Raw genomic sequence first — 12,100 nt, forward strand, 5'->3', positions numbered from 1 at the left:
TGCCGGTTTTAGGGGGGGGCTGGGTCGCCGAGTTAAGGTCTGTTCATACCTAGTCGGCACGTACCGACTTCAGCAGGTATTCGGCCGTACGAAAAGTATTCTTCGGTACATTTTGTATGGGTGTATTCATACCAACCGTCACGTTTACGCCACGGCAGGCTTACAGCAGTACCCGACATTTCCTGTTCATACCTTACAGCAACATGGAGGCGATGGATGAATCTAGCATGGTTGTTAAAGCAGTTTTTCTAGATTTTAAGCGAGCGTTCGAGACAGTAGATAGGAATATTTTATTACAAAAATTATATAAGTTAGGAATAAATGGTATAGTATTAAAGTGGCTTCAATCATACTTAAATAATAGAAGGCAAATAGTAAAAATTGATAAGGTGTTATCCTCTGAATTTGTAACACCTCATGGAGTGCCACAACGGTCCAAATTGGGACCCTTATTATATATATTATATATAAATGATATTGTTAAGGTAATTAAGATGTGTAAAATACATTTGTTTGCAGATGATACTGTGGCGGCTCGCTTATACGACATGGTCGAGTTTGGTTGCCTTCCTGCGAGTGGGGACCAACCCGGCTGGGTTCGGAGAGCCACTACTCACTCTGTCTTCAGCTGTCATATAATAAACACGTGCATTAACATGCCAGTCGTCTCATTCGTTCATCCCCCATAATACATTGATATATATATAATTGGAAAGAATGTTGATGTAATGTCTGAGATTTTAAATATAGAATTAAATTATGTGAATGACTGGTTATGTGAAAATAAATTAAAGTTGAATGTGAATAAAACAAAAATGATGTGGTTGAATGGTAAAAATAAAAATATATTGAATGAAATTAGAATTGATGATAAGTTAATTGAAAAAGTTGAAAATATATAATACTTAGGTGTATACATAGATTCAGAACTAAATTTTAAAATGCACGCTGACTATATAATAAAAAAAATTGCTAGAAAAGTTGGTGTATTATGTAGATTAAGAAATATTTTAAGTAAAAAAAGTAAAATTTTAGTGTTTAATTCAATTGTCTTGCCACATGTGGTTTATTGTGCCACTGTGCTTAATTTGTTTAGTGGCCAAGATTTAGAAAAAAATGCAAAAAATACAGAATAAAGCTATGAGAGCTATTTTGAATGTGAGTAGATTTAAGAGTATTGGAAGTATGTTAGATGAATTAGGATGGATGAGTATTAGAATTAGTCTAAATATTAGTACATTGTCTTTTGTTTATAAGTTAGATCAAAAGTTATTACCTAAGTATTTTGATGATTATACAATAAGGAATAGAGATAAACATAGTTTTTATACTAGAAATAAGGACAAACTAGTTTTAAGTAGAGTAAGAAAGAATAAGACGGCTGGGGGTGTTTTTCACAGGGGTGTGCTCATGTATAATGCCCTCCCTGAGTGCATCAGGTCTGCTAAAAACATGGATGTATTCCTGCGAGGTGCGAAGAGACACCTCTGTGAGTGACAGTACATATAAGTTAATTATAAATTTTAGAGTTAAGTATAATAATTAAGATGTATTTTTAAATTAGCTTGATAGCTAAAATATATATAAATAAAAAAAATAACATCCGTCAACGTATCGTATCCGGTTTTTTGGCCATCGTGGAAATATACACGCGAATTACGAGCCATGAGTCTGCCGCTTTGCTGTTTTAGACCAATTATTATTATTATAGAATACTAGCTGTATTACCCGGCTTCGCTCAGTGTTTATAATATAAACCGCTTAAACATGACTAAGCTAATTTAATTAAAAAAAAAAAAAAAATTTAAAAATTAAAAAAAAAAATTAAAAAAAAAAATTTAAAAAAAAATAAAAAAAAAAAATAAAAAAAATCAAAAAAAAAAATCAAAAAAAAAATTTAAAAAAATCAAAAAAAAAAATCTAAATTTTTTTTTTTGCCTTCTAGGGCTTCGCCCTCGGCGCCCCCCTGAGCCTTTGCCTTCTAGGGCTTCGCCCCTCCACGCCCCATGAGCAATTGCCGTTTAGGGCTTCGCCCCCATGATCAGTTGCCTTTTAGGGCTTCGCCCCTCCGCGCCCCCATGATTAAAAGCCGTCTAGGGCTTCGCCCCCCTAAGTTAATGCCTTTTAGGGCTTCGCCCCCCGCGCCCCAAAGATTAATTGCCGTTAAGGGCTTCGCCCCCCTTAGTTAATGCCTTTTAGGGCTTCGCCCCTCCGCACCCCCATGATTAAATGCCGTCTAGGGCTTCGCCCCCCCTAGTTAATGCCTTTTAGGGCTTCGCCCCCCGCGCCCCCAAGATTAATTGCCGTTTAGGGCTTCGCCCCCATTAGTTAATGCCTTTTAGGGCTTCGCCCCTCCGCGCCCCCATGATTAAATGCCGTCTAAGGCTTCGCCCCCATGATCAGTTGCCTTTTAGGGCTTCGCCCCCCGCGCCCCCAAGATTAATTGCCGTTTAGGGCTTCGCCCCCCTTAGTTAATGCCTTTTAGGGCTTCGCCCCTCCGCGCCCCCATGATTAAATGCCGTCTAAGGCTTCGCCCCCATGATCAGTTGCCTTTTAGGGCTTCGCCCCCCGCGCCCCCAAGATTAATTGCCGTTTAGGGCTTCGCCCCCCTTAGTTAATGCCTTTTAGGGCTTCGCCCCTCCGCGCCCCCATGATTAAATGCCGTCTAAGGCTTCGCCCCCATGATCAGTTGCCTTTTAGGGCTTCGCCCCCCGCGCCCCCAAGATTAATTGCCGTTTAGGGCTTCGCCCCCCTTAGTTAATGCCTTTTAGGGCTTCGCCCCTCCGCGCCCCCATGATTAAATGCCGTCTAAGGCTTCGCCCCCATGATCAGTTGCCTTTTAGGGCTTCGCCCCTCCGCGCCCCCATGATTAATTGCCGTCTAGGGCTTCGCCCCCCTTAGTTAATGCCTATTAGGGCTTGCGCCCCATGAGGCTGGGCCCCCCGGGCCCCCTTCGGGGCCCCACGGGGCTGCGCCCCTTGTGGCGCCCCCTTTTGAGCCCCATGGGGCTGCGCCCCATGAGGCTGGGCCCCCCGGGCCCTCTTCGGGGCCCCACGGGGCTGCGCCCCTTGTGGCGCCCCCTTTTGAGCCCCATGGGGCTGGGCCCCCCGGGCCCCCTTCGGGGCCCCACGGGGCTGCGCCCCTTGTGGCGCCCCATGAGGCTGGGCCCCCCGGGCCCCCTTCGGGGCCCCACGGGGCTGCGCCCCTTGTGGCGCCCCCTTTTGAGCCTTATGGGGCTGCGCCCCATGAGGCTGGGCCCCCCGGGCCCCCTTCGGGGCCCCACGGGGCTGCGCCCCTTGTGGCGCCCCCTTTTGAGCCCCATGGGGCTGCGCCCCTTGTGGCGCCCCCTTTTGAGCCCCACGGGGCTGCGCCCCTTGTGGCGCCCCTGGCGGGGCCCCATGAAACTACTCGCTTTGCGCCCCCGCGGGGGTGAATCCATTGAATCGAAAAAAACAAATCGGCGCCCATGGATCGAAAAAAAAAAAAAATCGAATCACGTGTTCGATGACGTCACCGATCTACGGACGACGACGACGAAGACGACGACGACGACGACCAAGGATATTTACATACAAAGTCTCTTTCCAAATTATAGATTAGACTAGCTGTATTACCCGGCTTCGCTCAGTGTTTATAATATAAACCGCTTAAACATGACTAAGCTAATTTAATTAAAAAAAAAAAAAAATTAAAAAAAAATTTAAAAATTAAAAAAAAAAATAAAAAAAAATTAAAAAAAAATCAAAAAAAAAAATAAAAAAAAAATAAAAAAAAAATCAAAAAAAAAATAAAAAAAAAATAAAAAAAAAATCAAAAAAAATTTTTTAAAAAATCAAAATTTTTTTTTGCCTTCTAGGGCTTCGCCCTCGGCGCCCCCCTGAGCCTTTGCCTTCTAGGGCTTCGCCCCTCCACGCCCCATGAGCAATTGCCGTTTAGGGCTTCGCCCCCATGATCAGTTGCCTTTTAGGGCTTCGCCCCTCCGCGCCCCCATGATTCAAAGCCGTCTAGGGCTTCGCCCCCCTTAGTTAATGCCTTTTAGGGCTTCGCCCCCCGCGCCCCCAAGATTAATTGCCGTTTCGGGCTTCGCCCCCCTTAGTTAATGCCTTTTAGGGCTTCGCCCCTCCGCACCCCCATGATTAAATGCCGTCTAGGGCTTCGCCCCCCCTAGTTAATGCCTTTTAGGGCTTCGCCCCCCGCGCCCCCAAGATTAATTGCCGTTTAGGGCTTCGCCCCCCTTAGTTAATGCCTTTTAGGGCTTCGCCCCTCCGCGCCCCCATGATTAAATGCCGTCTAAGGCTTCGCCCCCATGATCAGTTGCCTTTTAGGGCTTCGCCCCTCCGCGCCCCCATGATTCAAAGCCGTCTAGGGCTTCGCCCCCCTTAGTTAATGCCTTTTAGGGCTTCGCCCCTCCGCACCCCCATGATTAAATGCCGTCTAGGGCTTCGCCCCCCCTAGTTAATGCCTTTTAGGGCTTCGCCCCCCGCGCCCCCAAGATTAATTGCCGTTTAGGGCTTCGCCCCCCTTAGTTAATGCCTTTTAGGGCTTCGCCCCTCCGCGCCCCCATGATTAAATGCCGTCTAAGGCTTCGCCCCCATGATCAGTTGCCTTTTAGGGCTTCGCCCCCCGCGCCCCCAAGATTAATTGCCGTTTAGGGCTTCGCCCCCCTTAGTTAATGCCTTTTAGGGCTTCGCCCCTCCGCGCCCACATGATTAAATGCCGTCTAAGGCTTCGCCCCCATGATCAGTTGCCTTTTAGGGCTTCGCCCCTCCGCGCCCCCATGATTAATTGCCGTCTAGGGCTTCGCCCCCCTTAGTTAATGCCTATTAGGGCTTGCGCCCCATGAGGCTGGGCCCCCCGGGCCCCCTTCGGGGCCCCACGGGGCTGCGCCCCTTGTGGCGCCCCCTTTTGAGCCCCATGAGGCTAGGCCCCCCGGGCCCCCACGGGGCTGCGCCCCTTGTGGCGCCCCCTTTTGAGCCCCATGGGGCTGCGCCCCATGAGGCTGGGCCCCCCCGGGGCCCCACGGGGCTGCGCCCCTCGTGGCGCCCCCTTTTGAGCCCCATGGGGCTGCGCCCCATGAGGCTGGGGCCCCACGGGGCTGCGCCCCTTGTGGCGCCCCTGGCGGGGCCCCATGAAACTACTCGCTTTGCGCCCCCGCGGGGGTGAATCCATTGAATCGAAAAAAACAAATCGGCGCCCATGGATCGAAAAAAAAAAAAATCGAATCACGTGTTCGATGACGTCACCGATCTACGGACGACGACGACGACGACGAAGACGACGAAGACGACGACGACGACGACCAAGGATATTTACATACAAAGTCTCTTTCCAAATTATAGATTAGAAATAAGAAATATAAGAAGAGAAGATACATACAAAGTCTCTTTCCAAATTATAGATTAGATATAAAAACGGACTGTCGCTAAATATATTTGTATATTTGTATATTTGTATATTTGTATATTTGTATATTTGTATGTGACGGACGATCAACCATCAACCAGTATGGGGAACAAAATTTTTTTTTTTCATATTTTTCATTTTTTTCATATTTTTCATTTTTTTCATTTTTTTCATTTTTTCAGTTTTTTCATTTTTTTCAGTTTTTCAGTTTTTTCATTTTTTTCATTTTTTTCATTTTTTTCATTTTTTTCATTTTTTTCATTTTTTCATTTTTTTCATTTTTTCAGTTTTTTCATTTTTTCAGTTTTTTCATTTTTTTTATTTTTTCAGTTTTTTCATTTTTTTCATTTTTTTCATTTTTTCAGTTTTTTCATTTTTTTCAGTTTTTCAGTTTTTTCATTTTTTTCATTTTTTTCATTTTTTTCATTTTTTTCATTTTTTTCATTTTTTCATTTTTTTCATTTTTTCAGTTTTTTCATTTTTTTCATTTTTTCAGTTTTTTCATTTTTTTCATTTTTTCAGTTTTTTCATTTTTTTCATTTTTTCAGTTTTTTCATTTTTTTCATTTTTTCCGTTTTTTCATGTCAAAGGCATCGGGGGCGCTGGGGGCAAAGCCCCCGGGATGCCGAAGGCATCGGGGGCGCTGGGGGCGAAGCCCCCGGGATGCCGAAGGCATCGGGGGTGCTGGGGGCGAAGCCCCCGGGGTGCCGAAGGCATCCGGGGTGCTGGGGGCGCCGGAGGCGTCGGCGGCGCTGGGGGCGAAGCCCCCGGGGTGCCGAAGGCATCGGGGGCGCTGGGGGCGCCGGAGGCGTCGGCGGCGCTGGGGGCGAAGCCCCCGGGATGCCGAAGTCATCGGGGGCGCTGGGGGCGCCGGAGGCGTCGGCGGCGCTGGGGGCAAAGGCGTCGGGGGGTCGGCGATGCACAAAACGTAATTCGCAATTCGTAATCACTTCGTAATTTGTCATTCGTAATTTGTGCATCAATTTCTTTCCGAAACCAGTCGATTCAATATCTTTAACTTTATTTTTATTCGAGTTTCAATTCCTTTTCGAAACCACCCGTTGAAATCAACGGGTCCAACACTAGTTATATATATAAAAACGGACTGTCGCTAAATATATTTGTATATTTGTATATATATTTGTATATTTGTATATATATATGTGACGGACGATCAACCGTCAACCAGTATGGGGAACAAAATTTTTTTTTTTTTCATTTTTTTCATATTTTTCAAATTTTTCATATTTTTCATATTTTTCAGTTTTTTCATATTTTTCAGTTTTTTTCAGGTTTTTTCAGTTTTTTTAATTTTTTTCATAATTTTCATTTTTTTCATAATTTTCATTTTTTTCATTTTTTCAGTTTTTTAATTTTTTTCATTTCTTCAGTTTTTTCATTTTTTTCATTTTTTCAGTTTTTTCATTTTTTTCATTTTTTTCATTTTTTCAGTTTTTTCATTTTTTTCATTTTTTTCATTTTTTTCATTTTTTCAGTTTTTTCATTTTTTTCATTTTTTCAGTTTTTTCATTTTTTTCATTTTTTCAGTTTTTTCATTTTTTTCATTTTTTTCATTTTTTCAGTTTTTTCATTTTTTTCATTTTTTTCATTTTTTCAGTTTTTTCATTTTTTTCATTTTTTTCATTTTTTCAGTTTTTTCATTTTTTTCATTGCCGGGGGCGCTGGCGGCGCCGAAGGCGTCAGCGGCGCTGGGGGCGAAGCCCCCGGGGTGCCGAAGGCATCGGGGCGCTGGGGGCGCCGGAGGCGTCGGCGGCGCTGGGGGCGAAGCCCCCGGGGTGCCGAAGGCATCGGGGGGGCTGGGGGCGACAGGATGCCGAAGGCATCGGGGGGGCTGGGGGCGCCGGAGGCGTCGGCGGCGCTGGGGGCGAAGCCCCCGGGGTGCCGAAGGCATCGGGGACGCTGGGGGCGAAGCCCCCGGGGTGCCGAAGGCATCGGGGGGGCTGGGGGCGCCGGAGGCGTCGGCGGCGCTGGGGGCGATGCCCCCGGGGTGCCGAAGGCATCGGGGGTGCCGGGGGCGCCGGAGGCGTCGGCGGCGCTGGGGGCGAAGCCCCCGGGGTGCCGAAGGCGTCGGGGGCGCCGGAGGCGTCGGCGGCGCTGGGGCCGAAGGCCCCGGAGCGACGGAGGCATCGGGGGCAAAGGCGTCAGGAGGTCGGCGATGCACAAAACGTAGTTCGTAATTCGTAATCACTTCGTAATTCGTGCATCAATTTCTTTCCGAAACCAGTCGATTCAATATCTTTAACTTTATTTTTATTCGAGTTTCAATTCCTTTTCGAAACCACCCGTTGAAATCAACGGGTCCAACACTAGTTTGTATATATATTTGTATATTTGTATATATATATGTGACGGACGATCAACCGTCAACCAGTATGGGGAACAAAAATTTTTTTTTTTTCATTTTTTTCATTTTTTCAGTTTTTTCATTTTTTCATATTTTTCAGTTTTTTCATATTTTTCAGTTTTTTTCAGGTTTTTTCAGTTTTTTTCATTTTTTTCATAATTTTCATTTTTTTCATAATTTCCTTTTTTTTCATTTTTTCAGTTTTTTAATTTTTTTCACTTTTTCAGTTTTTTCATTTTTTTCATTTTTTCAGTTTTTTCATTTTTTTCATTTTTTTCATTTTTTCAGTTTTTTCATTTTTTTCATTTTTTTCATTTTTTCAGTTTTTTCATTTTTTTCATTTTTTTCATTGCCGGGGGCGCTGGCGGCGCCGAAGGCGTCAGCGGCGCTGGGGGCGAAGCCCCCGGGGTGCCGAAGGCATCGGGGCGCTGGGGGCGCTGGAGGCGTCGGCGGCGCTGGGGGCGAAGCCCCCGGGATGCAGAAGGCATCGGGGACGCTGGGGGCGAAGCCCCCGGGGTGCCGAAGGCATCGGGGGGGCTGGGGGCGACGGGATGCCGAAGGCATCGGGGACGCTGGGGGCGAAGCCCCCGGGGTGCCGAAGGCATCGGGGGGGCTGGGGGCGAAGCCCCCGGGGTTCCGAAGGCATCGGGGACGCTGGGGGCGAAGCCCCCGGGGTGCCGAAGGCATCGGGGGGGCTGGGGGCGCCGGAGGCGTCGGCGGCGCTGGGGGCGAAGCCCCCGGGGTGCCGAAGGCATCGGGGGTGCTGGGGGCGTCGGCGGCGCTGGGGGCGTCGGCGGCGCTGGGGGCGAAGCCCCCGGGGTGCCGAAGGCGTCGGGGGCGCCGGAGGCGTCGGCGGCGCTGGGGCCGAAGGCCCCGGAGCGACGGAGGCATCGGGGGCAAAGGCGTCAGGAGGTCGGCGATGCACAAAACGTAGTTCGTAATTCGTAATCACTTCGTAATTCGTGCATCAATTTCTTTCCGAAACCAGTCGATTCAATATCTTTAACTTTATTTTTATTCGAGTTTCAATTCCTTTTCGAAACCACCCGTTGAAATCAACGGGTCCAACACTAGTTATCGATAGTTACAGTTGACAGCTGTTCAATCTTTCGACATGGTTTTGGCGCAAATATTTAAAAAAAAAAAATTTTTTTACGGAAATATTTGAAAAAAATTTGTCCATCATCCATAAGCTCCTTATACAGTGTCCAAAACTCTCCTTCGGTTTTTCTATTTTTTAACAAGGGATGCACATCAAAACGCCTCCGTGCTTTTTTATTGCCTTCTTGAGCTTCTTGTTCTAACAAAAACGCGATCATACATCATTTTTCGTTCGATAAACGCCGAAACATTATTGCTGACTTGTATTCTGACGCGAAGCTACGAATGCACGTGTATGCATTCATATTGTAAGTACTCGACAATACGACGAAAGCAATATTGCGCCGTATCGTCATGGCCTGTAATGTATAAGTAAGCCGATTTTGCCTTGCACTCGGCCAAATTGCTGTAAGCGTGACGTGACCGCGACGTGTAGGTAGATATGAATAGAAATGTAAAAAAATGACATATTTTAAACGGAGTCGTGCAGTGCTGAAGCCGTGCAGTGCTGTTAAGTATGAACAGACCTTTACGTAGGGCGCCACTCGGTACGCCGAAGATGCTTTAAAATTTTAAATTAAAGCGCTAAAGGCCCGTTAATTTAAACAATCTACTGGAAAGAGACGATCTTCAAATTAAGCTCACCGTGAATAAAAAATATGATATTATTAGTAGTGAACTTAGCGATAAACCTATTAATTCAAAAGCCTTTCTTTCAGATAAATTTAAAGATAAAATAAATCTACTCATTATATAAAATTTTATAAAACAGCATGATACAGAACGAGCCGGTACAGAACGAGGCCTTACTCCAAATGCCTTTCTCATCTATAAGGCTCACCAAAGAACCGGAGACTATCACCATGACGTGAACTTCGACAATTATATGAAATGGTTAATCGAGAAATTGATTCCAAATTTGGAACCGAATTCTGTTGTGGTGGTAGATAATGCGTCTTATCAAAAAAAGATTCTTGACCCAGCGCACACTTCAAATTCCAAAAAAGACATTATGAAGCAGTGGTTGACGAAAAAAATATTTATTTCGATTCGCAAAGTTAAAAGGGCTGGACACCAGCGCCTTGTCCATACAAACATATTACACTTCTCCCTTCCTCAATTATGGCACTAGAGAAATTATTTTTTAATATGCTATGGATATCCACCATTGGCATGCATCTGCGCTTTTTATTTTTTTGATTAGTTATTTTTTATAGGAATTAGGAGGCGCCAAACATCTATAAAATCGCCTCTTTTTTATACCCACGAAAAGAGTCCAGCGTGCTTATTTAACGGTCGATTTTTAAAAAATCGGTTAATGATTGTATTATACACGAGTATTTTGTTTTTTCAATGATAAAGCACAGTCCACCAATGATTGTCCGTTAGTTCTGGATAGTGTTCTCAAGGAGAAATATTGTAATTTCTGTTAATAAGGAAGCGAAACGTTTCCTCTTTATAACCAACTAGCTGTATTACCCGGCTTCGCTCAGTATGTATAATATAAACCACTTAGACATGACTAAGCTAATAGTAAACATTTAATTTAAAAAAAAAATCAAAAAAAAAATCAAAATATATTTTTTTGCCTTCTAGGGCTTCGCCCTCGGCCCCCCCTTAGCTGATGCCTTTTAGGGCTTCGCCCCTCCGCACCCCCATGATTAAATGCCGTCTAGGGCTTCGCCCCAATGATCAGTTCCCTTTTAGGGCTTCGCCCCAACGCGTCCCCATGATTAAATGCCGTCTAGGGCTTCGCCCCCCTTAACTAATGCCTTTTAGGGCTTCGCCCCTCCACGCCCCCAAGATTAATTGCCGCTTAGGGCTTCGCCCCCCTTAGTTAATGCCTTGTGGCGGCTCGCTTATACGACATGGTCGAGTTTGGTTGCCTTCCTGCGAGTGGGGACCAACCCGGCTGGGTTCGGAGAGCTGCTACTCACTCTGTCTTCAGCTGTCATATAATAAACACGTGCATTAACATGCCAGTCGTCTCATTCGTTCATCCTCTATAGCCTTTGAGGGCTTCGCCCCTTTGCGCCCCCATGATTAAATGCCGTCTAGGGCTTCGCCCCCATGATCAGTTGCCTTTAAGGGCTTCGCCGCTCCGCGCCACCATGATTGAATGCCGTCTAGGGCTTCGCCCCCCTTAGTTAATGCCTTTTAGGGCTTTGCCCCTCCGCGCCCCCATGATTAAATGCCGTTTAGGGCTTCGCTCCCCTTAGCTAATGCCTTTTGGGGCTTCGCCCCCCTTAGCTAATGCCTTTTAGGGCTTCGCCCCTCCACGCCCCCATGATTAAATGCCGTTTAGGGCTTCGCCTCCCTTAGCTAATGCCTTTTGGGGCTTCGCCCCTCCGCGCCCCCATGATTAAATGCCGTTTAGGGCTGCGCCCCCTTTGGGGCCCCATGGGGCTGCGCCCCCTTCGGGGCCCCATGTGGCTGAGCTCCATAAGGCGGCGCCCCATAAGGCGGCGCCCCATAAGGCGGCGCCCCATAAGGCTGCGCCTCCTTCGGAGCCCTATGCGGCTGCGCCCCCTTCGGGGCTGCGCCCCTTGTGGCGCTCCTGGCGGGGCCCCATGAAACTACTCGCCTTGCGCCCCCGCGGGGGTGAATCCATTGAATCGAAAAAAAAAAATCGAATCACGTGTTCGATGACGTCACCGATCTACGGACGACGACGAAGGATACATACATACATACATACAAAGTCTCTTTCCAAATTATATATTAGAGAAGATGCACCTCGTTATGCAGCAGAAGATCTGCGTACTCACTTTCTATTTCAAGTAAACATTCTTCAAATTGGCGAGGATTAAGAGCATTAGATATAACTAGTGTTAGACCCGTTGATTTCAACGGGTGGTTTCGAAAAGGAATTGAAACTCGAATAAAAATAAAGTTAAAGATATTGAATCGACTGGTTTCGGAAAGAAATTGATGCACGAATTACGAATGACAAATTACGAAGTGATTACGAATTACGAATTACATTTTGTGTATCGCCGACGCCTCCGGCACCCCGGGGCCTTCGCCTCCGGCGCTTCCGTCGCTCCGGGGCCTTCGCCCCCAGCGCCGCCGACGCCTCCGGCGCCCCCAATGCTTTCGGCACCCCGGGGGCTTCGCCCCCAGCGCCCCCGATGCCTTCTGCACCCCGGGGCCTGAAAAAACTGGGAAACTGAAAAAATGAAAAAAATGAAAAAACTGAAAAAATGAAAAAACTGAAAAAATGAAAAAACT

General features: G+C 46.6%; 1 protein-coding gene across 1 annotated transcript in view; it reads right to left on the minus strand.

Moving 5' to 3' along the window:
- LOC143912008 (uncharacterized) overlaps positions 1 to 12,100 on the minus strand; it is a 439,734-nt gene that overhangs the window by 145,403 nt on the left and 282,231 nt on the right. The window lies entirely within an intron of this gene.

This window comes from Arctopsyche grandis, chromosome 5, assembly GCF_051622035.1.
Source record: "Arctopsyche grandis isolate Sample6627 chromosome 5, ASM5162203v2, whole genome shotgun sequence".
Lineage (NCBI taxonomy): Eukaryota > Metazoa > Arthropoda > Insecta > Trichoptera > Hydropsychidae > Arctopsyche > Arctopsyche grandis.